The sequence below is a fragment of the Mytilus californianus genome, unplaced genomic scaffold (assembly GCF_021869535.1).
Source record: "Mytilus californianus isolate M0D057914Y unplaced genomic scaffold, xbMytCali1.0.p SCAF_3, whole genome shotgun sequence".
In the NCBI taxonomy this organism is placed as follows: domain Eukaryota; kingdom Metazoa; phylum Mollusca; class Bivalvia; order Mytilida; family Mytilidae; genus Mytilus; species Mytilus californianus.
The window spans coordinates 1,969,704-1,993,028 of NW_026262679.1; the positions used below are offsets into that span (position 1 = coordinate 1,969,704).

At 33.7% G+C, this 23,325-nt stretch overlaps 1 long non-coding RNA gene across 1 annotated transcript; it reads left to right on the plus strand.

Moving 5' to 3' along the window:
* Positions 1 to 66: 66 nt before the first annotated feature.
* LOC127733832 (uncharacterized) lies at positions 67 to 19,018 on the plus strand. Its single transcript, XR_007997175.1, has 6 exons — positions 67 to 127; positions 482 to 578; positions 1,468 to 1,576; positions 17,361 to 17,434; positions 17,831 to 17,917; positions 18,594 to 19,018. It is a non-coding gene; the product is annotated as an uncharacterized LOC127733832 (long non-coding RNA).
* Positions 19,019 to 23,325: the final 4,307 nt, after the last annotated feature.

Genomic DNA, 23,325 nt, shown 5'->3' on the forward strand with positions numbered 1-23,325 from the left:
TACAACTTACTTTGTTTATTATATTATGGATCCAGTTTTACCATTTGTAAATGTTGGCTTACATATTTACATTATCACAGTAATATATAAGATAGACTTGTTGATCTGTAAATCTTTAACATTCTAAGTTAGTGAACTCTTCATGAAAATTCAAAGGATTTTTTATTCTGAATCTGAATCCATTTTATATTTAAAAACAAAACTATTGTGTTTTGCACAATCATTCAATTGAAAGTTAGAAGCATGAATCAACTAGAATTCTAAAGTATACTATATATATGTATTCTCCAATATGTTTTAAATGTGTAAAAAATTATAAATGGTCAAATTTGTTATACACGTTTTGATATCTTTTGGTTAATTTTTCTGGATTATCATAAATATCTTGATGGATTCTACCACAAAGATAGTTCAGCCATGTTTATTTTAAAGTTAATTATACAAACTTATATTTTCAAAACTGTTCCTAATTTATTTTCAGACTTTCATCTTGTATACTGGAACAAGATTATATGCCAGCCTGCATCCTTAATTTATCAGATGATGGCTAACCTGTATGTTTAAACTTTATATATCAGGTAATTTATCTCCCCTGCGATGAAAGTCGTGTAAGGCGAGACATATGGATTGCTTTTCCTTCAATGGCATTAACAATTGTTGAATCAGTTCTTATCAGTTTGAAGACTTATTTTTAGGCCCTGCCCCCTAGGTCATGGTCCAGTGACTGAATTAATAAACCATGTTGCAGTGAGTGTCCATCAGATTGTCTTTTTCTGAAATTTATGCCAACAGGCGAGACATCTGTGTCAACAGTTTATTTCTTTAGGTTTTGTTCCCTGTTTGGACCATTTTTCAACAGTAAATTTTGCTGGATTATCGTAAATATTTTGATTTATTCTATCACACAGACATGTGCATTTTATACAAACTCATAATTTCAAAAAACTTCTTTTCTCTTCAAACTTTCATCTTGAATATACTTAAACAAGATTATATGCCAGCCTGCATCCTGAATGTATCAGATGAATGGTCAACCTGTAATGTTATGCTATATATATAAGGTCATTTTTATACTCCCGCTTAAAAAAGTGGGGGTATACTGTTTTACCTCCGTCCATCCGTCCATCTGTCCCATGAATATTTTTCGTCGCATCTTTCTCAGGAACTACATCATAAGGATTTCTAAAATTTGGTTTCAGGGTTTATATAAGTCAGCTATACCATGTGATTTGTTTTCAGATTCATCACTCAACAACTTCCTGTTTACCGTCAAGTTTTTGGGCGGGGGTATCATCAGTGAGCAGTACGTAGTTCGCAGTTTCACTTGTTTTTCATGAGGTTTTATTCCTTGCTAGGACCTTAACTTTTGACAATTAAACTAATTGGATTATAAACATTATGATATATTTTACCACAGAGTTCATTATATACAAACTTGTAATTTCTAAACTGTTCTTTTCTTTTCAGGCTTTTCATCTTGTATACTTGAAGAGATTATATACCAGCCTGCAAATTCTAAATGTATTAGATGATGGCCAACTTCAGTATCCTTTACTTAATAGGTGTATGTCAGCCTGTAAGTTTATACGATACATATTAGAAGAAAAAATTTATCAGGTGTTGTTCCCTATTTGGACGAATAAGGTTTTGATAATTAAGTCTTCACTGCACTTATTTTTAATGTTTCATGGCCACAGTTCCTTTCAATGAACAGAGAAATGTTCGTGTACAATTTATTTCAGGGTCAATGTCTACTGTGAAATAGTGATAATTAGATGAATGAAAAATTTCCAAATTTACAGCATTTTGTTCATTATTTGATGGGTCCAGTTTTCTAGTTTGTAAATATTGGCTTACAGATTTACGTTATCACAGTAATGTATAATATTCATAGATTTCATAAGTGAGAATGTGATATCGCTTGATATCAACTCGAGTTATTTAATTTCAATATAATAATAAACAAGCCTTCGGCGAGTTTACTATTTAAATTAAATAACGAGAGATGATATCAAGCGATATCCAATTCTCACAAATTGTTAAACCTATTTCTCTTATGGTCAACACTAGCTCTCATAGTGTTAAATTAAAAATTCTTTGAATCGGTGATCTAGTCTTTTGCACATTCCAGTATGACGTCATATGTCCTTTTCTGATGTCATGAAACTTTAAAATCAGACATTTTAAGACTTTTTGTACCTTTAGAATGTAATAAAACTTGATAAAAATAAGATTGTCCGGTGAAAAGTGGGAGTGTTTTGTATATTATTGGAAGAAATAACATATATCCGTTGCCATGGATGAAATGTACATAGTCTTAACCTTTGAAAGTCATCAATTACCTAACGAATAGCCAATGGAAATGTCGTAATATCGTCTCATGATGCTGGATCAAAGCCAATCAAATTAACACAGATTTTCATATAACTTTTTCCTATCACACTCTGTGCAGACGTGTGATACAAGAAATATTTATTCATGCAAGAAATAGAAAACAGGCCACAACCGTAAGAGAAAGACTTGTTGACCTGTAAATCTTTAACATTTTAATTTAGTGAACTTTTCATGTAAATTCAGATATTTGATTATGAATCTGAATCAGTGTTATATATGATAACATAATTACTGTGTTTTGCACAATCATTCAATTGAAAAGTATATATGTTTCAAATTTCAAATAGAGATTTGAATTGATGTCTTCCTTTTACTTGGATATAAACATTTTGCGTAATTCTACCACAAAGACAGTACAAACTCATAATTTCAAACCTTTTCAGACTTTCATCTTGCGTACTTGAACCAAATTATATGCCAGCTTGTATCCTTTCTTTAACAGATGTATGCCAGCCTGTATCCTTAATGTATCAGATTTAAGCCAGCCTGTATCCTTACTATATCAAATGTATGCCAGCCTGTATCCTTACTTTAACAGATGTATGCCAGCCTGTATCCTTAATGTATCAGATTTATGCCAGCCTGTATCCTTACTATATCAAATGTATGCCAGCCTGTATCCTTACTTTAACAGATGTATGCCAGCCTGTATCCTTAATGTATCAGATTTATGCCAGCCTGTATCCTTACTATATCAGATGTATACCAGCCTGTATTCTTAATGTTTCAGAAGCTTGCCAACTTGTATCCTTAACCTATAAGATGTATATCAGTTTGTATCCTTTATGTATCATATATATGCCAGCCTGTATCCTTACTATATCAGATGTATGCCAGTCTGTATCCTTTATGTATCATATGTATGCCAGCCTGTATCCTTACTATGTCAGTTGTATGCCAGTCTGTATCATTAAAGTTTTATATGTATGCCAGCCTATATCCGTATTGTTTTAGATGTTTGCCAACCTGTAATATTAACCTATCAGATGTATGCCAGTCTGTATCCTTACTATATCAGATGTATGCCTGTCTGAATCCTTAATGTATCAGATGTATGCCAGCCTGTATCCTTGCTATATCAGATGTTTGCCAGCCTGTATCCTTATATCAGATGTATGCTGGTCTGTATCCTTAATGTATGCAATGTATACCAGCCTGTATCCTTACAGTATATCAGATGTATGCCAGCCTGTATCCTTACTATATCAGATGTATGCCAGCCTGTATCCTTATTGTATCCAATGTATGGCAACCTGTATCCTTACTATATCAGATATCTGCCAGCCTTATCCTTCATGTATCAGATGTATATATGCCAGCCTGTATCCTTACTATATCAGATGTATGCCAGTCTGTATCTTTATGTATCAGATGTTACATAATGCCAGTCTGTATCCTTCATGTATCAGATGTATGTCAGTCTGTATCCTTACTATATCAGATGTATACCAGCCTGTATCCTTACTTTAACAGATGTATGCCAGCCTGTATCCTTAATGTATCAGATTTATGCCAGCCTGTATCCTTACTATATCAGATGTATGCCAGTCTGTATCCTTTATGTATCATATGTATGCCAGCCTGTATCCTTACTATGTCAGTTGTATGCCAGTCTGTATCATTTAAGTATTATATGTATGCCAGCCTATATCCGTATTGTTTTAGATGTTTGCCAACCTGTAATATTAACCTATCAGATGTATGCCAGCCTGTATCCTTACTATATCAGATGTATACCAGCCTGTATTCTTAATGTTTCAGAAGCTTGCCAACTTGTATCCTTAACCTATAAGATGTATATCAGTTTGTATCCTTTATGTATCATATGTATGCCAGCCTGTATCCTTACTATATCAGATGTATGCCAGTCTGTATCCTTTATGTATCATGTGTATGCCAGCCTGTATCCTTACTATGTCAGTTGTATGCCAGTCTGTATCATTTAAGTATTATATGTATGCCATCCTATATCCGTATTGTTTTAGATGTTTGCCAACCTGTAATATTAACCTATCAGATGTATCCCAGCCTGTATCCTTACTATATCAGATGTATACCAGCCTGTATTCTTAATGTTTCAGAAGCTTGCCAACTTGTATCCTTAACCTATAAGATGTATATCAGTTTGTATCCTTTATGTATCATATGTATGCCAGCCTGTATCCTTACTATATCAGATGTATGCCAGTCTGTATCCTTTATGTATCATGTGTATGCCAGCCTGTATCCTTACTATATCAGATGTATACCAGCCTGTATTCTTAATGTTTCAGAAGCTTGCCAACTTGTATCCTTAACCTATAAGATGTATATCAGTTTGTATCCTTTATGTATCATATGTATGCCAGCCTGTATCCTTACTATATCAGATGTATGCCTGTCTGAATCCTTAATGTATCAGATGGATGCCAGCCTGTATCCTTACTATATCAGATGTATGCCTGTCTGAATCCTTAATGTATCAGATGTATGCCAGCCTGTATCCTTGCTATATCAGATGTATGCCAGCCTGTATCCTTACTATATCAGATGTATGCCTGCCTGAATCCTTAATGTATCAGATGTATGCCAGCCTGTATCCTTGCTATATCAGATGTTTGCCAGCCTGTATCCTTATAACAGATGTATGCTGGTCTGTATCCTTAATGTATGCAATGTATACCAGCCTGTATCCTTACAGTATATCAGATGTATGCCAGCCTGTATCCTTACTATATCAGATATCTGCCAGCCTTATCCTTCATGTATCAGATGTATATATGCCAGCCTGTATCCTTACTATATCAGATGTATGCCAGTATGTATCTTTATGTATCAGATGTTACATAATGCCAGTCTGTATCCTTCATGTATCAGATGTATGTCAGTCTGTATCCTTACTATATCAGATGTATACCAGCCTGTATCCTTACTTTAACAGATGTATGCCAGCCTGTATCCTTAATGTATCAGATTTATGCCAGCCTGTATCCTTACTATATCAGATGTATGCCAGTCTGTATCCTTTATGTATCATATGTATGCCAGCCTGTATCCTTACTATGTCAGTTGTATGCCAGTCTGTATCATTTAAGTATTATATGTATGCCAGCCTATATCCGTATTGTTTTAGATGTTTGCCAACCTGTAATATTAACCTATCAGATGTATGCCAGCCTGTATCCTTACTATATCAGATGTATACCAGCCTGTATTCTTAATGTTTCAGAAGCTTGCCAACTTGTATCCTTAACCTATAAGATGTATATCAGTTTGTATCCTTTATGTATCATATGTATGCCAGCCTGTATCCTTACTATATCAGATGTATGCCAGTCTGTATCCTTTATGTATCATGTGTATGCCAGCCTGTATCCTTACTATGTCAGTTGTATGCCAGTCTGTATCATTTAAGTATTATATGTATGCCATCCTATATCCGTATTGTTTTAGATGTTTGCCAACCTGTAATATTAACCTATCAGATGTATCCCAGCCTGTATCCTTACTATATCAGATGTATACCAGCCTGTATTCTTAATGTTTCAGAAGCTTGCCAACTTGTATCCTTAACCTATAAGATGTATATCAGTTTGTATCCTTTATGTATCATATGTATGCCAGCCTGTATCCTTACTATATCAGATGTATGCCAGTCTGTATCCTTTATGTATCATGTGTATGCCAGCCTGTATCCTTACTATATCAGATGTATACCAGCCTGTATTCTTAATGTTTCAGAAGCTTGCCAACTTGTATCCTTAACCTATAAGATGTATATCAGTTTGTATCCTTTATGTATCATATGTATGCCAGCCTGTATCCTTACTATATCAGATGTATGCCTGTCTGAATCCTTAATGTATCAGATGTATGCCAGCCTGTATCCTTACTATATCAGATGTATGCCTTTCTGAATCCTTAATGTATCAGATGTATGCCAGCCTGTATCCTTGCTATATCAGATGTATGCCAGCCTGTATCCTTACTATATCAGATGTATGCCTGCCTGAATCCTTAATGTATCAGATGTATGCCAGCCTGTATCCTTGCTATATCAGATGTTTGCCAGCCTGTATCCTTATAACAGATGTATGCTGGTCTGTATCCTTAATGTATGCAATGTATACCAGCCTGTATCCTTACAGTATATCAGATGTATGCCAGCCTGTATCCTTACTATATCAGATATCTGCCAGCCTTATCCTTCATGTATCAGATGTATATATGCCAGCCTGTATCCTTACTATATCAGATGTATGCCAGTCTGTATCCTTATGTATCAGATGTTACATAATGCAAGTCTGTATCCTTCATGTATCAGATGTATGTCAGTCTGTATCCTTACTATATCAAATGTATGCCAGCCTGTATCCTTACTTTTACAGATGTATGCCAGCCTGTATCCTAAATGTATCAGATTTATGCCAGCCTGTATCCTTACTATATCAGATGTATACCAGCCTGTATTCTTAATGTTTCAGAAGCTTGCCAACTTGTATCCTTAACCTATAAGATGTATATCAGTTTGTATCCTTTATGTATCATATGTATGCCAGCCTGTATCCTTACTATATCAGATGTATGCCAGTCTGTATCCTTTCTGTATCATATGTATGCCAGCCTGTATCCTTACTATGTCAGTTGTATGCCAGTCTGTATCATTTAAGTATTATATGTATGCCAGCCTATATCCGTATTGTTTTAGATGTTTGCCAACATGTAATATTAACCTATCAGATGTATGCCAGCCTGTATCCTTACTATATCAGATGTATGCCTGTCTGAATCCTTAATGTATCAGATGTATGCCAGCCTGTATCCTTGCTATATCAGATGTTTGCCAGCCTGTGTCCTTATATCAGATGTATGCTGGTCTGTATCCTTAATGTATGCAATGTATACCAGCCTGTATCCTTACAGTATATCAGATGTATGCCAGCCTGTATCCTTACTATATCAGATGTATGCCAGCCTGTATCCTTAATGTATCAGATTTATGCCAGCCTGTATCCTTACTATATCAGATGTATGCCAGTCTGTATCCTTTATGTATCATATGTATGCCAGCCTGTATCCTTACTATGTCAGTTGTATGCCAGTCTGTATCATTTAAGTATTATATGTATGCCAGCCTATATCCGTATTGTTTTAGATGTTTGCCAACCTGTAATATTTACCTATCAGATGTATGCCAGCCTGTATCCTTACTATATCAGATGTATACCAGCCTGTATTCTTAATGTTTCAGAAGCTTGCCAACTTGTATCCTTAACCTATAAGATGTATATCAGTTTGTATCCTTTATGTATCATATGTATGCCAGCCTGTATCCTTACTATATCAGATGTATGCCAGTCTGTATCCTTTATGTATCATGTGTATGCCAGCCTGTATCCTTACTATGTCAGTTGTATGCCAGTCTGTATCATTTAAGTATTATATGTATGCCATCCTATATCCGTATTGTTTTAGATGTTTGCCAACCTGTAATATTAACCTATCAGATGTATCCCAGCCTGTATCCTTACTATATCAGATGTATACCAGCCTGTATTCTTAATGTTTCAGAAGCTTGCCAACTTGTATCCTTAACCTATAAGATGTATATCAGTTTGTATCCTTTATGTATCATATGTATGCCAGCCTGTATCCTTACTATATCAGATGTATGCCAGTCTGTATCCTTTATGTATCATGTGTATGCCAGCCTGTATCCTTACTATATCAGATGTATACCAGCCTGTATTCTTAATGTTTCAGAAGCTTGCCAACTTGTATCCTTAACCTATAAGATGTATATCAGTTTGTATCCTTTATGTATCATATGTATGCCAGCCTGTATCCTTACTATATCAGATGTATGCCTGTCTGAATCCTTAATGTATCAGATGTATGCCAGCCTGTATTCTTGCTATATCAGATGTTTGCCAGCCTGTATCCTTAATGTATCCAATGTATGGCAACCTGTATCTTTACTATATATCAGATGTATGCTGGTCTGTATCCTTAATGTATGCAATGTATACCAGCCTGTATCCTTACAGTTTATCAGATGTATGCCAGCCTGTATCCTTACTATATCAGATGTATGCCAGCCTGTATCCTTATTGTATCCAATGTATGGCAACCTGTATCCTTACTATATCAGATATCTGCCAGCCTTATCCTTCATGTATCAGATGTATATATGCCAGCCTGTATCCTTACTATATCAGATGTATGCCAGTCTGTATCCTTATGTATCAGATGTTACATAATGCCAGTCTGTATCCTTCATGTATCAGATGTATGTCAGTCTGTATCCTTACTACTGTGGATTCATTTATTTTCGTGGGTATCAATTTTCGTGGATTGTTCAAAACTTGCATATTCGTGGATATTTGATTTCGTGGTTTTGCCAATCTCTGTATACAAAGCCTATTAAAAATATGTTATTCGTTGAACATTTGAATTCGTGGTTCACCTTTACCCACGAAACCCACGAAAATTGGTATCCAACGAATAATAGTGAATCCACAGTATATCAAATGTATGCCAGCCTGTATCCTTACTTTTACAGATGTATGCCAGCCTGTATCCTTAATGTATCAGATTTATGCCAGCCTGTATCCTTACTATATCAGATGTATACCAGCCTGTATTCTTAATGTTTCAGAAGCTTGCCAACTTGTATCCTTAACCTATAAGATGTATATCAGTTTGTATCCTTTATGTATCATATGTATGCCAGCCTGTATCCTTACTATATCAGATGTATGCCAGTCTGTATCCTTTATGTATCATGTGTATGCCAGCCTGTATCCTTACTATATCAGATGTATACCAGCCTGTATTCTTAATGTTTCAGAAGCTTGCCAACTTGTATCCTTAACCTATAAGATGTATATCAGTTTGTATCCTTTATGTATCATATGTATGCCAGCCTGTATCCTTACTATATCAGATGTATGCCTGTCTGAATCCTTAATGTATCAGATGGATGCCAGCCTGTATCCTTACTATATCAGATGTATGCCTGTCTGAATCCTTAATGTATCAGATGTATGCCAGCCTGTATCCTTGCTATATCAGATGTATGCCAGCCTGTATCCTTACTATATCAGATGTATGCCTGCCTGAATCCTTAATGTATCAGATGTATGCCAGCCTGTATCCTTGCTATATCAGATGTTTGCCAGCCTGTATCCTTATAACAGATGTATGCTGGTCTGTATCCTTAATGTATGCAATGTATACCAGCCTGTATCCTTACAGTATATCAGATGTATGCCAGCCTGTATCCTTACTATATCAGATATCTGCCAGCCTTATCCTTCATGTATCAGATGTATATATGCCAGCCTGTATCCTTACTATATCAGATGTATGCCAGTCTGTATCCTTATGTATCAGATGTTACATAATGCAAGTCTGTATCCTTCATGTATCAGATGTATGTCAGTCTGTATCCTTACTATATCAAATGTATGCCAGCCTGTATCCTTACTTTTACAGATGTATGCCAGCCTGTATCCTAAATGTATCAGATTTATGCCAGCCTGTATCCTTACTATATCAGATGTATACCAGCCTGTATTCTTAATGTTTCAGAAGCTTGCCAACTTGTATCCTTAACCTATAAGATGTATATCAGTTTGTATCCTTTATGTATCATATGTATGCCAGCCTGTATCCTTACTATATCAGATGTATGCCAGTCTGTATCCTTTCTGTATCATATGTATGCCAGCCTGTATCCTTACTATGTCAGTTGTATGCCAGTCTGTATCATTTAAGTATTATATGTATGCCAGCCTATATCCGTATTGTTTTAGATGTTTGCCAACATGTAATATTAACCTATCAGATGTATGCCAGCCTGTATCCTTACTATATCAGATGTATGCCTGTCTGAATCCTTAATGTATCAGATGTATGCCAGCCTGTATCCTTGCTATATCAGATGTTTGCCAGCCTGTGTCCTTATATCAGATGTATGCTGGTCTGTATCCTTAATGTATGCAATGTATACCAGCCTGTATCCTTACAGTATATCAGATGTATGCCAGCCTGTATCCTTACTATATCAGATGTATGCCAGCCTGTATCCTTAATGTATCAGATTTATGCCAGCCTGTATCCTTACTATATCAGATGTATGCCAGTCTGTATCCTTTATGTATCATATGTATGCCAGCCTGTATCCTTACTATGTCAGTTGTATGCCAGTCTGTATCATTTAAGTATTATATGTATGCCAGCCTATATCCGTATTGTTTTAGATGTTTGCCAACCTGTAATATTTACCTATCAGATGTATGCCAGCCTGTATCCTTACTATATCAGATGTATACCAGCCTGTATTCTTAATGTTTCAGAAGCTTGCCAACTTGTATCCTTAACCTATAAGATGTATATCAGTTTGTATCCTTTATGTATCATATGTATGCCAGCCTGTATCCTTACTATATCAGATGTATGCCAGTCTGTATCCTTTATGTATCATGTGTATGCCAGCCTGTATCCTTACTATGTCAGTTGTATGCCAGTCTGTATCATTTAAGTATTATATGTATGCCATCCTATATCCGTATTGTTTTAGATGTTTGCCAACCTGTAATATTAACCTATCAGATGTATCCCAGCCTGTATCCTTACTATATCAGATGTATACCAGCCTGTATTCTTAATGTTTCAGAAGCTTGCCAACTTGTATCCTTAACCTATAAGATGTATATCAGTTTGTATCCTTTATGTATAATATGTATGCCAGCCTGTATCCTTACTATATCAGATGTATGCCAGTCTGTATCCTTTATGTATCATGTGTATGCCAGCCTGTATCCTTACTATATCAGATGTATACCAGCCTGTATTCTTAATGTTTCAGAAGCTTGCCAACTTGTATCCTTAACCTATAAGATGTATATCAGTTTGTATCCTTTATGTATCATATGTATGCCAGCCTGTATCCTTACTATATCAGATGTATGCCTGTCTGAATCCTTAATGTATCAGATGTATGCCAGCCTGTATTCTTGCTATATCAGATGTTTGCCAGCCTGTATCCTTAATGTATCCAATGTATGGCAACCTGTATCTTTACTATATATCAGATGTATGCTGGTCTGTATCCTTAATGTATGCAATGTATACCAGCCTGTATCCTTACAGTTTATCAGATGTATGCCAGCCTGTATCCTTACTATATCAGATGTATGCCAGCCTGTATCCTTATTGTATCCAATGTATGGCAACCTGTATCCTTACTATATCAGATATCTGCCAGCCTTATCCTTCATGTATCAGATGTATATATGCCAGCCTGTATCCTTACTATATCAGATGTATGCCAGTCTGTATCCTTATGTATCAGATGTTACATAATGCCAGTCTGTATCCTTCATGTATCAGATGTATGTCAGTCTGTATCCTTACTACTGTGGATTCATTTATTTTCGTGGGTATCAATTTTCGTGGATTGTTCAAAACTTGCATATTCGTGGATATTTGATTTCGTGGTTTTGCCAATCTCTGTATACAAAGCCTATTAAAAATATGTTATTCGTTGAACATTTGAATTCGTGGTTCACCTTTACCCACGAAACCCACGAAAATTGGTATCCAACGAATAATAGTGAATCCACAGTATATCAAATGTATGCCAGCCTGTATCCTTACTTTTACAGATGTATGCCAGCCTGTATCCTTAATGTATCAGATTTATGCCAGCCTGTATCCTTACTATATCAGATGTATACCAGCCTGTATTCTTAATGTTTCAGAAGCTTGCCAACTTGTATCCTTAACCTATAAGATGTATATCAGTTTGTATCCTTTATGTATCATATGTATGCCAGCCTGTATCCTTACTATATCAGATGTATGCCAGTCTGTATCCTTTATGTATCATATGTATGCCAGCCTGTATCATTACTATGTCAGTTGTATGCCAGTCTGTATCATTTAAGTATTATATGTATGCCAGCCTATATCCGTATTGTTTTAGATGTTTGCCAACCTGTAATATTAACCTATCAGATGTATGCCAGCCTGTATCCTTACTATATCAGATGTATGCCTGTCTGAATCCTTAATGTATCAGATGTATGCCATCTGTATCCTTGCTATATCAGATGTTTGCCAGCCTGTATCCTTATATCAGATGTATGCTGGTCTGTATCCTTAATGTATGCAATGTATACCAGCCTGTATCCTTACAGTATATCAGATGTATGCCAGCCTGTATCCTTACTATATCAGATGTATGCCAGCCTGTATCCTTATTGTATCCAATGTATGGCAACCTGTATCCTTACTATATCAGATATCTGCCAGCCTTATCCTTCATGTATCAGATGTATATATGCCAGCCTGTATCCTTACTACATCAGATGTATGCTAGTCTGTATCTTTATGTATCAGATGTTACATAATGCCAGTCTGTATCCTTCATGTATCAGATGTATGTCAGTCTGTATCCTTACTAAATCAGATGTATACCAGCCTGTATCCTTACTTTAACAGATGTATGCCAGCCTGTATCCTTAATGTATAAGATTTATGCCAGCCTGTATCCTTACTATATCAGATGTATGCCAGTCTGTATCCTTTATGTATCATTTGTATGCCATCCTGTATCCTTACTATGTCAGTTGTATGCCAGTCTGTATCATTTAAGTATTATATGTATGCCAGCCTGTATCCGTATTGTTTTAGATGTTTGCCAACCTGTAATATTAACCTATCAGATGTATGCCAGCCTGTATCCTTACTATATCAGATGTATGCCTGTCTGAATCCTTAATGTATCAGATGTATGCCAGCCTGTATCCTTGCTATATCAGATGTTTGCCAGCCTGTATCCTTAATGTATCCAATGTATGGCAACCTGTATCCTTACTATATATCAGATGTATGCTGGTCTGTATCCTTAATGTATGCAATGTATACCAGCCTGTATCCTTACAGTATATCAGATGTATGCCAGCCTGTATCCTTACTATATCAGATGTATGCCAGCCTGTATCCTTATTGTATCCAATGTATGGCAACCTGTATCCTTACTATATCAGATATCTGCCAGCCTTATCCTTCATGTATCAGATGTATATATGCCAGCCTGTATCCTTACTATATCAGATGTATGCCAGTCTGTATCCTTATGTATCAGATGTTACATAATGCCAGTCTGTATCCTTCATGAATCAGATGTATGTCAGTCTGTATCCTTACTATATCAGATGTATACCAGCCTGCACCCTAGCTATATGAGATGTATGACAGCCTGTATTCTTAATGTATCAGATTTATGCCAGCCTGTATCCTTAATAGATCAGATTTAGCACAGCTTATATCCTTAATGTATCTGATGAATACAACTTTGTATCTTTTTCATATCAGATTAATTTTTATTTCAGAATGGACCGAGAGTCATACATTTTGAGAATGGCTCCGTTGTAGATGACCCGGACGGGGTAGTTGACAGTTCCACTGTGTTCCTGCAGCAGTTACAGGCCTTCTACCCAGAGCCTGTAAAAGAGTACCATTACTTGAGGATGTGACTGCAGATGGCCTCCAATTTGTTTTTATTTCAGAATGAACCAAGTTGGGTATTTTGAGGATGTGACTGCAGAAATATCCCATAGATATCTTATGAAATATTTGTATTTTTTGCAGGATCTACAAACCGAACTTTTAATTTCATTCTTGAAGGATTTAAATCTATTTAGTAGTTACTTATTCCTTAATGTATTATATGTATGTATCAGATGTGTTTCGTCCTGTATCCTTAACATATCAGATTTATTTCAGATTATATCCTTAATGTATCAGATATATGCTAGCGTGCATCTGTATAGAAGCACATATATTAAATTGTTAATCTTACATATTTTTTCATTCAAGGACATCTAAAGCAAAATGAATGGTTAAAAAAAAAAGATTATAAATTGATTAGAGATTTATACTCATGCATTTATATTTGGGAAATTGCAGCTTTCAAAGTTGGCATTTGACACAACCTGTTAAACTACAAAAAAAAGCTGTGTGGATATACATAATACATCATTGGTTAATTAGACAGCAACCCAACGTCACAAAAAAAAAAGAATATCAACATAAAAAATTATATGGTCTCCAACAATCAACAATTTAAAAAAAAAGTGTCTTATACAATATGTTGACAAGAGCTTTGAACACTAATCTAGAAAAAGTGAATTAATTTAGCTGAGACTATCAATATTCCATATTCAACAAATTGCTAAATAAAGAAAAAAGATTTCAGTTTTCAGGTACAAGTAAAACTCTATTTGGATGTCGGGTAATAATTTGTTAATGATGAATAATAAGCAATTAAATAAAATCGAGATATTTTTTGGTGAAAATGGCCATAATTAATTACGTTATATAAAGGGGAATATGTGCACTACATTATAAATTAACAGAAAAATATTTTTATTCAAGGGTAAATGTAATAATGCAAATAAATATCAGATAATAAATTCAGAAATACATCTTACTTACTATCCATTTCTATACTAACATTTAACCACCAATCTAACAGACCTAACATTTTTTCTTTATCATTAGTATATCTAAACTTCATTGGTCATTTCTAAGTTGTGTTTTCTTTTTCTTGCTATTTTGCTGGTTTGAATGGTTTCATATACATGTTTTTGATAGTTGAAATGTTGTCTACAGTTTTTATAGAGTTTCTTAGTTATGTATTTCTGAAGTTTATTTATATGATGTTTTAAGTTTTAAAAAGTTTTTCTATGGGGTCTCATTTGATTCAGTAACAATTTGAATTTTTTCGTAATTATTTCAAAATTAATTTTATCAAAATGATATAAACATTGTAGTGCATATTATTCATTACTAAAGTCCAGATCCTTAATTGTCCATATTTGTCTTTTATCATTTATGTTATTTACAGAATTTTGTGTTGATAGCAGCTCTTTAATGGTTTCTGTTTAAATGTATTCTCAAATTTTAGATATTCAATTCTTAAATTAAAGCAGATTAAAAAAAACGTTAGATTTTTTGTAAAAGTTAATATTTTTGTGTAAGATTTCCTTCTCTTCATGATCATTTAAGAATTGCTTGGGGTATGTATTTTGAAATATTATAGAATTTAAAATTGTACTTAAAAAATATAGAGAAACATGATCAAGAATAGAAGTTTTTTCTAAAATTGAGCAGATAGTAAATTTTGATTTTTTTCTGGTTAGAAATGCACTGTTAAATTTGAACTCCATGTTGTTTAAATTCACGGTTTATTTTGCATGGTTATGGTTTTCTCCTAAAAACATATTCCGATCCCCAATTTGATGAAAAAAAATATTGTCAAGCAGATGACAAAAAAAAATATTCTGAATCCAGTTTTTCCCAATACCTTAATGTTAAATTTTGAAGTAAAAGTATAAAACTAAATGAAAAAAAAAACCAAAAGAACTACAAAAAAAAATTGTTAATATAAACAAAACACTGCTAGTCATTTTATGGTGCAACAGTTCTTGGAACATTTTAATATCTTGTCCTTTTAATGCAATGCAATTATGTGCAAGTGGTAGAGTTTTCTTACAGGGCCACACAATTTATTATTGTATTTTGTATTATTATTTTTGGACCTAATGGTTGTGTTCTAGCTGACTTTGAAGCTTTGTAAGGCAAGGGTAAAATATTCATTTTTAGTGCCATTCGAGAGTGTGGTTTATATTTGGGATGGAGGGAAAACTTCAAAGAATTTTAATAGGTATCTTAAAATAATATTTTAATTGGTCAATAAATAAAGTACAACAAATCTGAGAATAAAATAACACAAAAGAAAGATGTGAGTGAAAAATGAATTGTCCATTCCTCGATAGGTTTTCAACCTAACATTTATGTGCAGAAATTTAGAATATATTAAAAAGAGAAATAAATTGAAGAAAAGAAAACTTTACAACAGAGTATAAATTGCCAAATACAAATAAAGTTAAAAGGGGGGAGGTGGTATTTAGAGGCAATACCCAAACCCCTAATTAATATTAAATTTTATTCAAATGGGGAAACCCAAGGGTTCAGTGGGATATGTGGTCATCTGGACTTCTCCCATCCAGCGGTAAAACTTATTTGAAGGGGATCTGTTTCTGTTGCAACGGAATATTAATATGCAGTCACATCGGATTTGATTGTGAAGTAGGAGATTGATCTCTGCACATTAAAGAACCCTGGCAACAACTCTGAGGGGTATGTAGCTTGCCTGTTGCAAGATAGAATTTTTGCCTCCAAGTTTCCCCTTTTATCAATGGTAGTTTAAATCTTATACCTTTCATCCTGGTTTACCAATTTTGCAAAAGGTACCTTCTGGAATTAATGTCCTGAATATGCATAAAATATTTGCAAGTGGACATCAACTGACTGCAACGAGTTGGAATGAAATATTATGAAAGATGGTTATCCAAGCAAGAGATCTCCATGACCAGAGCAAAGGCCTGAGTGAACATTAAAGAGATTAAATTATATTAGATTATTCACAGTAATGCATTGCTAACTGATAAGTTAAAAGAGCAGACAAAATTAAAGTAATATCTTTTAAACATTTAAATTGAACTTTTTGCATGTCATATTTAGTCATCTTTTTGTAGATTTGCCATTTAATGGATTATGAAAAAGTATGTGCCAGTGGTGAAGTAATGTTTCATTTACAAATGTTGATCCATTCTTTTTGAGATACCAAGATTAAACAAAAAGGTTAATTCGATGTTGCTGCAGGACTTGGAAAATTGATACTGTTTTACCTCAAAAGTGCCATTTCTTGATAATAATGAGCCGGGTTTAAGCTAGGATTTTGAGAGCTTGTCACTTTTCAATCACTGATAATAAGAAGTGTGAATGAAATATTTCAGAGTTAAGTTATAGGAATTAAATTTTAAATATTATTAAAATTAGATTATATGCATTTCTAATTATATCATTTGTTTTAACTTTTAAGCATATTTTTCTTTTTTTTTTTTTTTCAGGATGAAAATAGCAAACAGGAAGTTTTCAAGAGATTGTTACCTCAAATCTGAAGTGGTTCAATGCAAAACACGAGGTAATCTTTTCTTAAATTTAAAAAAAAATACGTTAGAAGGTTGATTTATAATGGTTAATGCATCAATAAGACCAAGTCATCTATCTGGCTGGGACCTTAGAACTCTCATAATTTTTACTATATTGAGAAAATGCATAAGGAAAAAAACCAATAAGAATAATGGATGCGATATTCTAGGGATATTGTTCTTGTTTCAAAAATTATCTTTTGAACACTGTTGCAGTTAATGAAGGCTGATTTTTAAGTGGCTGCTCAGATTGGATAACTTTAACAGAAAATAAAATCCAGAATAGAAATGAGTAATATGCTAATTAATATTCTAATGCTACCAATTAGAAGTTGAAGAAATATAAGTATCTCAGAACAGTAAAACATTTTGATAATTTATTTTTTCAGCTTCATTCAATGCTGGCCCTGCATGGTATTCACAAAGTGCCTTTATTAGATGAAAACTTAATGGGAATAAATTTACCTGATGTTTAGGTAAGTCAGCATTATTACAAAAACACTACACAAATGCATTGTTAAGAGACCAGTTGTATTCTTGTATAAAATTTCCTTGTTAAAGCATTCAGATGAGTTATTGGCCTTATTTCTACCAGTTTATATATTTTATAACTTCAAAACTAATTGACACATGACAGGACTCATTGCTCGGAGAATTTTTTTTTCATTAATAACTCAACAATGTGAAGATATACTAATTATGTAAAAATGTGTGCATCACACAACCATACTGAGGAAAGGGGGGGAATACATTGCTGAAAATTATTTCAAGGGAGATGAGATTTTTTTCTTCAGGACTAATTTATAAATGCAATATTATATCATCATCAAATCAGATTTGCAAATAGGGCTGAAATAACATTCAGATCTTACTGAAGATTCATTTTTTTATGCAAAAACTACAGAATGGTAAAGTTTTACCAAACTTTTTCGTCTTCTTAAAACCAATTTTTTGCCACCTGGCTTGCATTGTAAACAGATATTCAATCTTGGACACCAAATAGTATAAAAAATAAAGAACTTAGCAGCAAAACATAATCTTAACTGTCAATGATTAACTTTATTATGAAGAATAAATATTGTGACACAGAAAAACTGTTTCTCCTTTTTATTTTTAAGAATCTTGTGATAAAACTTATCATTCCATTTGTAGGTAATGTTTGATGCTTCCAATTGTGGATATTTTGAAAAAAAGGTGAAAATGAAGGAAGGACATCAACACTCACGAACTTTTTTATTCATTGATTATAAAATTGAGGATAGTCAAATATAATTTTAAAATATGAAATGTATGAAAGGCAAAGAGAGAGTCAGCTAGGTTTTGTGAAGATTGAATTTGTTCATTTTAAAGCTCACTGCTTATCTTCAATGTTTGATTAAAAATGTTTTTTTTTTCTTCAAAATTCATTATGTTAAAATGTGAGATAGTTAGAATATTCATTTGTAAAGATTTATCCTGTTTCAACCTTAAAGCTCATAATATTGTTTCCATTTTTACGAGCTGTTTGACTATAGACGGTCACTGCTATTTTTTGTTTGTTTGTATTTATGGTTTAAACAAGATTAATCTAAGAGGAATTGCAGACTGTATGAAAGACAGAAAGAAGGACTATGTAAAGGTGTATTCTTTTTCAGCAAAACAGCAGGTTCTTCTTTATAACTTTTTGTATTGAAATAATCAAGCACTTGCCAATTTGTTTAAATTGGATAAATCTTGGATGAGTATAACATTTTGTATTGAAAACTGTATACACTAAAAATATTACATACTAAAAAATTTAAATCATAAATTTTCATTTTATATCTAAATTATCACACTTATGCAATATATTAAGTGTACCATTTTTTATATATTTATTTTTTTTTTAGTTTTCAACACAGGAAGTGAAATCTAAAATGAATGAGGAGCTAATAGGTTGAAGTTATGGCAAGGGGAGGGAATAAACCTATTTACCTCCTAATACTGGTTTCTTCCTATGATGAAAGTTAATTTATCATACTTGTATTATTTACATGTAATATATTTAAGGGACACAGATGTTATCAAAATTTGCCATTTTGTAGAGCTAATAGTAAAGAAATAATGTAAACAAAAGATAAAGAAAAAAAAGATAAAAGAAAAAACTGTAAACTAAGTTCTAGGAAATGGCAGTATGGGATTTTCTAAAATTTATAAGTTAAATAAATCCATGTGATGAATGAGGAGCTAATAGGGTGAAGTTTATGGCAAGGGGAGGGAATACACCTATTTACCTCCTTATTCTGGTCGCTTCCTTTGGTGAAAGGTAATTAATTAGACATTAATAGGAGCACATCAGATGTAATCAAAATTTGCCATTTTGTAGAGCTTAGTAAAAACTGTTAACTAAGTTATAGGAAATAGCAGTATGGGTTGGTTTGAAATTTAATGATATCTTTTGGATATTAAATTCATCTTTTTATATATTAAATTCATCTGATTTGCATATTTGATAGAGAGATAGAACAAGACTTTGTGAAGGTTTATTCTGTTTCAATCTAACAGCAGGTGCTTCTTTCATCTAATTGTAGTCATCTCTTATGACCAATTTTCAATAAAACTACTAAAACCTGCCATTGGATTAAGATTGGATGAATCTAGAAGGAGGGTAAGGTATTTCGAATTTGATTACCAGTAATTAAAAAAATAATTACATTGTTTCTTAATTTTCAATATTTGGAGTAAGAGCATGATATTTTATTAACAAAACATTCAAGTGTTATTTTTTTTTTTTGCGTTTTGTGTATGGTTATTGAAATAATAATATTTCTTAATAAAAGTTTATATTGAAAATCAGCAATGATGGCTTCTTGTCCTAGTATTATATCCCTCCTCGAGGAGTTAAGGCTATATTGCATTCACCTTGTCGGTCTGTCCCTATGTCAGCCTGTTTGTCCAGCAAATATTTCCGTCACATTTTTTTCAGGTACTGCTGAACAGGATGACTACCATTTTGGTCAAAGCTTGACAGTGATGAGTTAAAACATGTGAGAGCTTTTCAGATCTGTGAGGTACCTACTTTCTGATTATGGGGAACCACTACTAGTGATAGGTCAATGATATTTGGTATGCAGTTGTATCAGCATTGGCACATCTCATTTCCATGGAGATAATTTGGCCCTGTCCCCTCGGTCATTGTCTACTGACTTCGAAACTTTTGCTTAGTTTACATGTATTAGTTTGTGATTAGGTCAGTTTATGGGTAACAATTAGTGGTAGGTCAATGATATTTAGTATGTTGTATTAGCATTGGCACATCGTATTTCCATGGAAAATGTTTGGCCCTCTGCCTTCAGTCATGGTTCAATGACTTTGAATATTTTGCATAACTTGCATGTTAAAGTTTTGCTATTTAAATATCATCAGTTGCATTTTACTAGCAAAATAACAAAAAGGCGAGGCATATCTCTGTGTTAACAGTTTATGAACTGTTAAGCTTGCATTTTAGACATTTTTGTTTGTTCATATTAAGGCTATTGAATAATGATTTGTTCTGTCTCAATTTACATCTGATGGAACCAGTCACTAGCCTTTCAACTTTGATCCAAATCTGAAACCTGGTCATTGCGAGGGTTCAACTCAGATCTTGATTAACAAGGATTGCCTGAGTTTTTCTGCTGAAGATTGGTGGTTCTCTCCGGGTATTAGTTCCATCTTCCTCCACCAACCATAGACTGACTGCCATATATAGCCAAGGTTGCTGAAAGTGGCCAACAACTATAGTTTTGTATTCATGGAGGGAAATGAAAAAAAGTCCTATTTCATTCGGATTAATTTCCGCAGTAATTTTGTTCCTATTTAATTAAATATGTATGCTGAATTGATTGATTAGTTGATGTTTGCTCAACATCCAGTGGCAAATATTTCATGCATGTTGAGGACAAATGCTGAATTTAATCTGAATGGGGAAAATGTCTTTTTGTTTCAAGTCATATAACGTAGAAGCTGGAAGAATATCATGTTGGCTGAATGTTGTGCGACCTCAAGTCGAAACATTTAATAAGCAGCATATACTCATATATTTGTGGCTTGTGACACTTTTTATACCATAAAATAAGTATTGTTTGCACAGAATGACAAAAACTTTAGTACATTATGAAAAATGAAAATTATGTCATATCAATTAACACCTTGGATTTATAAATATTGGTCCCAGATTACACCAAATAAGCTGAAATTATCCCAACATTATGAATTTTTAGACCATACACAAGACTTATATAAAATATTTTCTACGAAGCATTTGCCAAAAACAAAAATAGGATGAATATTGAAAACCATGTAAAGTTGAATATGGAGTTGCATATAAAAACTAAGATTTTTTCTTTAAAATTTTCTTGGTTCATTGGTTTACATAAAGTAAGATGAACTTATATGAAAAGATTTTCACAACATTTGAATTATTCATACGTGTTTGACCTCTTTTTTTTCATACAGCAATATTGCAACGTTCAGTCAAAATTCCAAATTTTTGACTAAAAAGGGGTTTTGATATTAAGTAGAATAAGTATAAGACTATCCATCCTGCTAGGGATTTTGCTGCAGAAAGAAGTTAATAATTTCACCAAATTCTAAATCCCATGTCTCTTGAAGGGCAAATTCCATATACTCTGCACGTTAAAGAACAGCTGCAACAACACTCTGATGGGTTAGTGGGAAATTTCCTGTCTATCCAGTATCCATCCTCAGTAGCCATCAATTTCTAGTGTCAGTCCCTGCTGTTCATCCTTGTGTACCTACCATGCAGACTCTTACTTACTGATGGTATGAATTATATCCCTTGCAATGAAGATTTTTTCCTGCCTGTCAATCCGTTCATCTGTATGTCAGTCCGTCTGTCCGTCTGTCCGTCTGTCTTTTTTTCAAGATGCTCAGTTGACTCGAATTCTTATATCAGATTGCAACCTTACTGGGATATATGTTGCATGTAATGAGAGGAAGTTCCTCATTGATTTTTAGTTCACCATGTCAAGATCATAGTTACTAATAAAAGAAGAAAGTGTCTAAGGACACGAATGCCCCTGCTCAAGCTTTGCAATTTAAAAATGGGACGGACGGAAGTACGGGCGGAAAGACAGACTGACGGACGGTCAAGGGTAACACTTAATGCCCCCTCGCCTAGCGGCAGGGGCATAAATATAGACCTCAATTTGTGTAGATAACTTTTATATCTAAGTAAGGTTTCAATCCAATATGTAATATCTGAAAACCAGATATTACATACTGGATTGAAACCTTACTTAGATATAATTATGGTCATATTTAATGAGCGGAAGATCTCTATTGATTTTTGAGAAAGTTACTATAATCCGAGCTAATGCTTACTATTAAAGGTCCTTTTATTACCAATTTGTTCTAGTCCTGAATATGCATGAAATATTTGCCACGTACTGGAATTAATCGATAGTTATGAAAAATGTATATTTGAATTTTACTATTTAACTTAAACAAGAAGCACACCTGGGTATTTTTTCCTGGATAAAAGGCGCAGAAGAGGGGGTGGGGATGGGGTAGTGATTCGGAAGACACTCGTTTGAGCTGGTAGTCATCATCAGACATGGGCAAAACGCAGTTTTTTTATACGAAAATGCCATGTCAAAGGATAAGAATTTAAATTATTCAGTATATAATTCTTTATTGTCATATAAGTAAAACATGAAACTTGTGACAAATTCAAATGAAAAAACATCAACAAAAAATAAAGTATAAAAGCCAACGGAAATTAGAAATCATTTGATTTAAACCATTTCTACCGTTTTGATGAGGTTACCGCTTATGAAACGATTTTCTGATATATATAGTGCTTAATTTTTAATGCCAACAAGTAGCAAACAAAGACAAGATTTTGCGTAATACTTCAAAACTG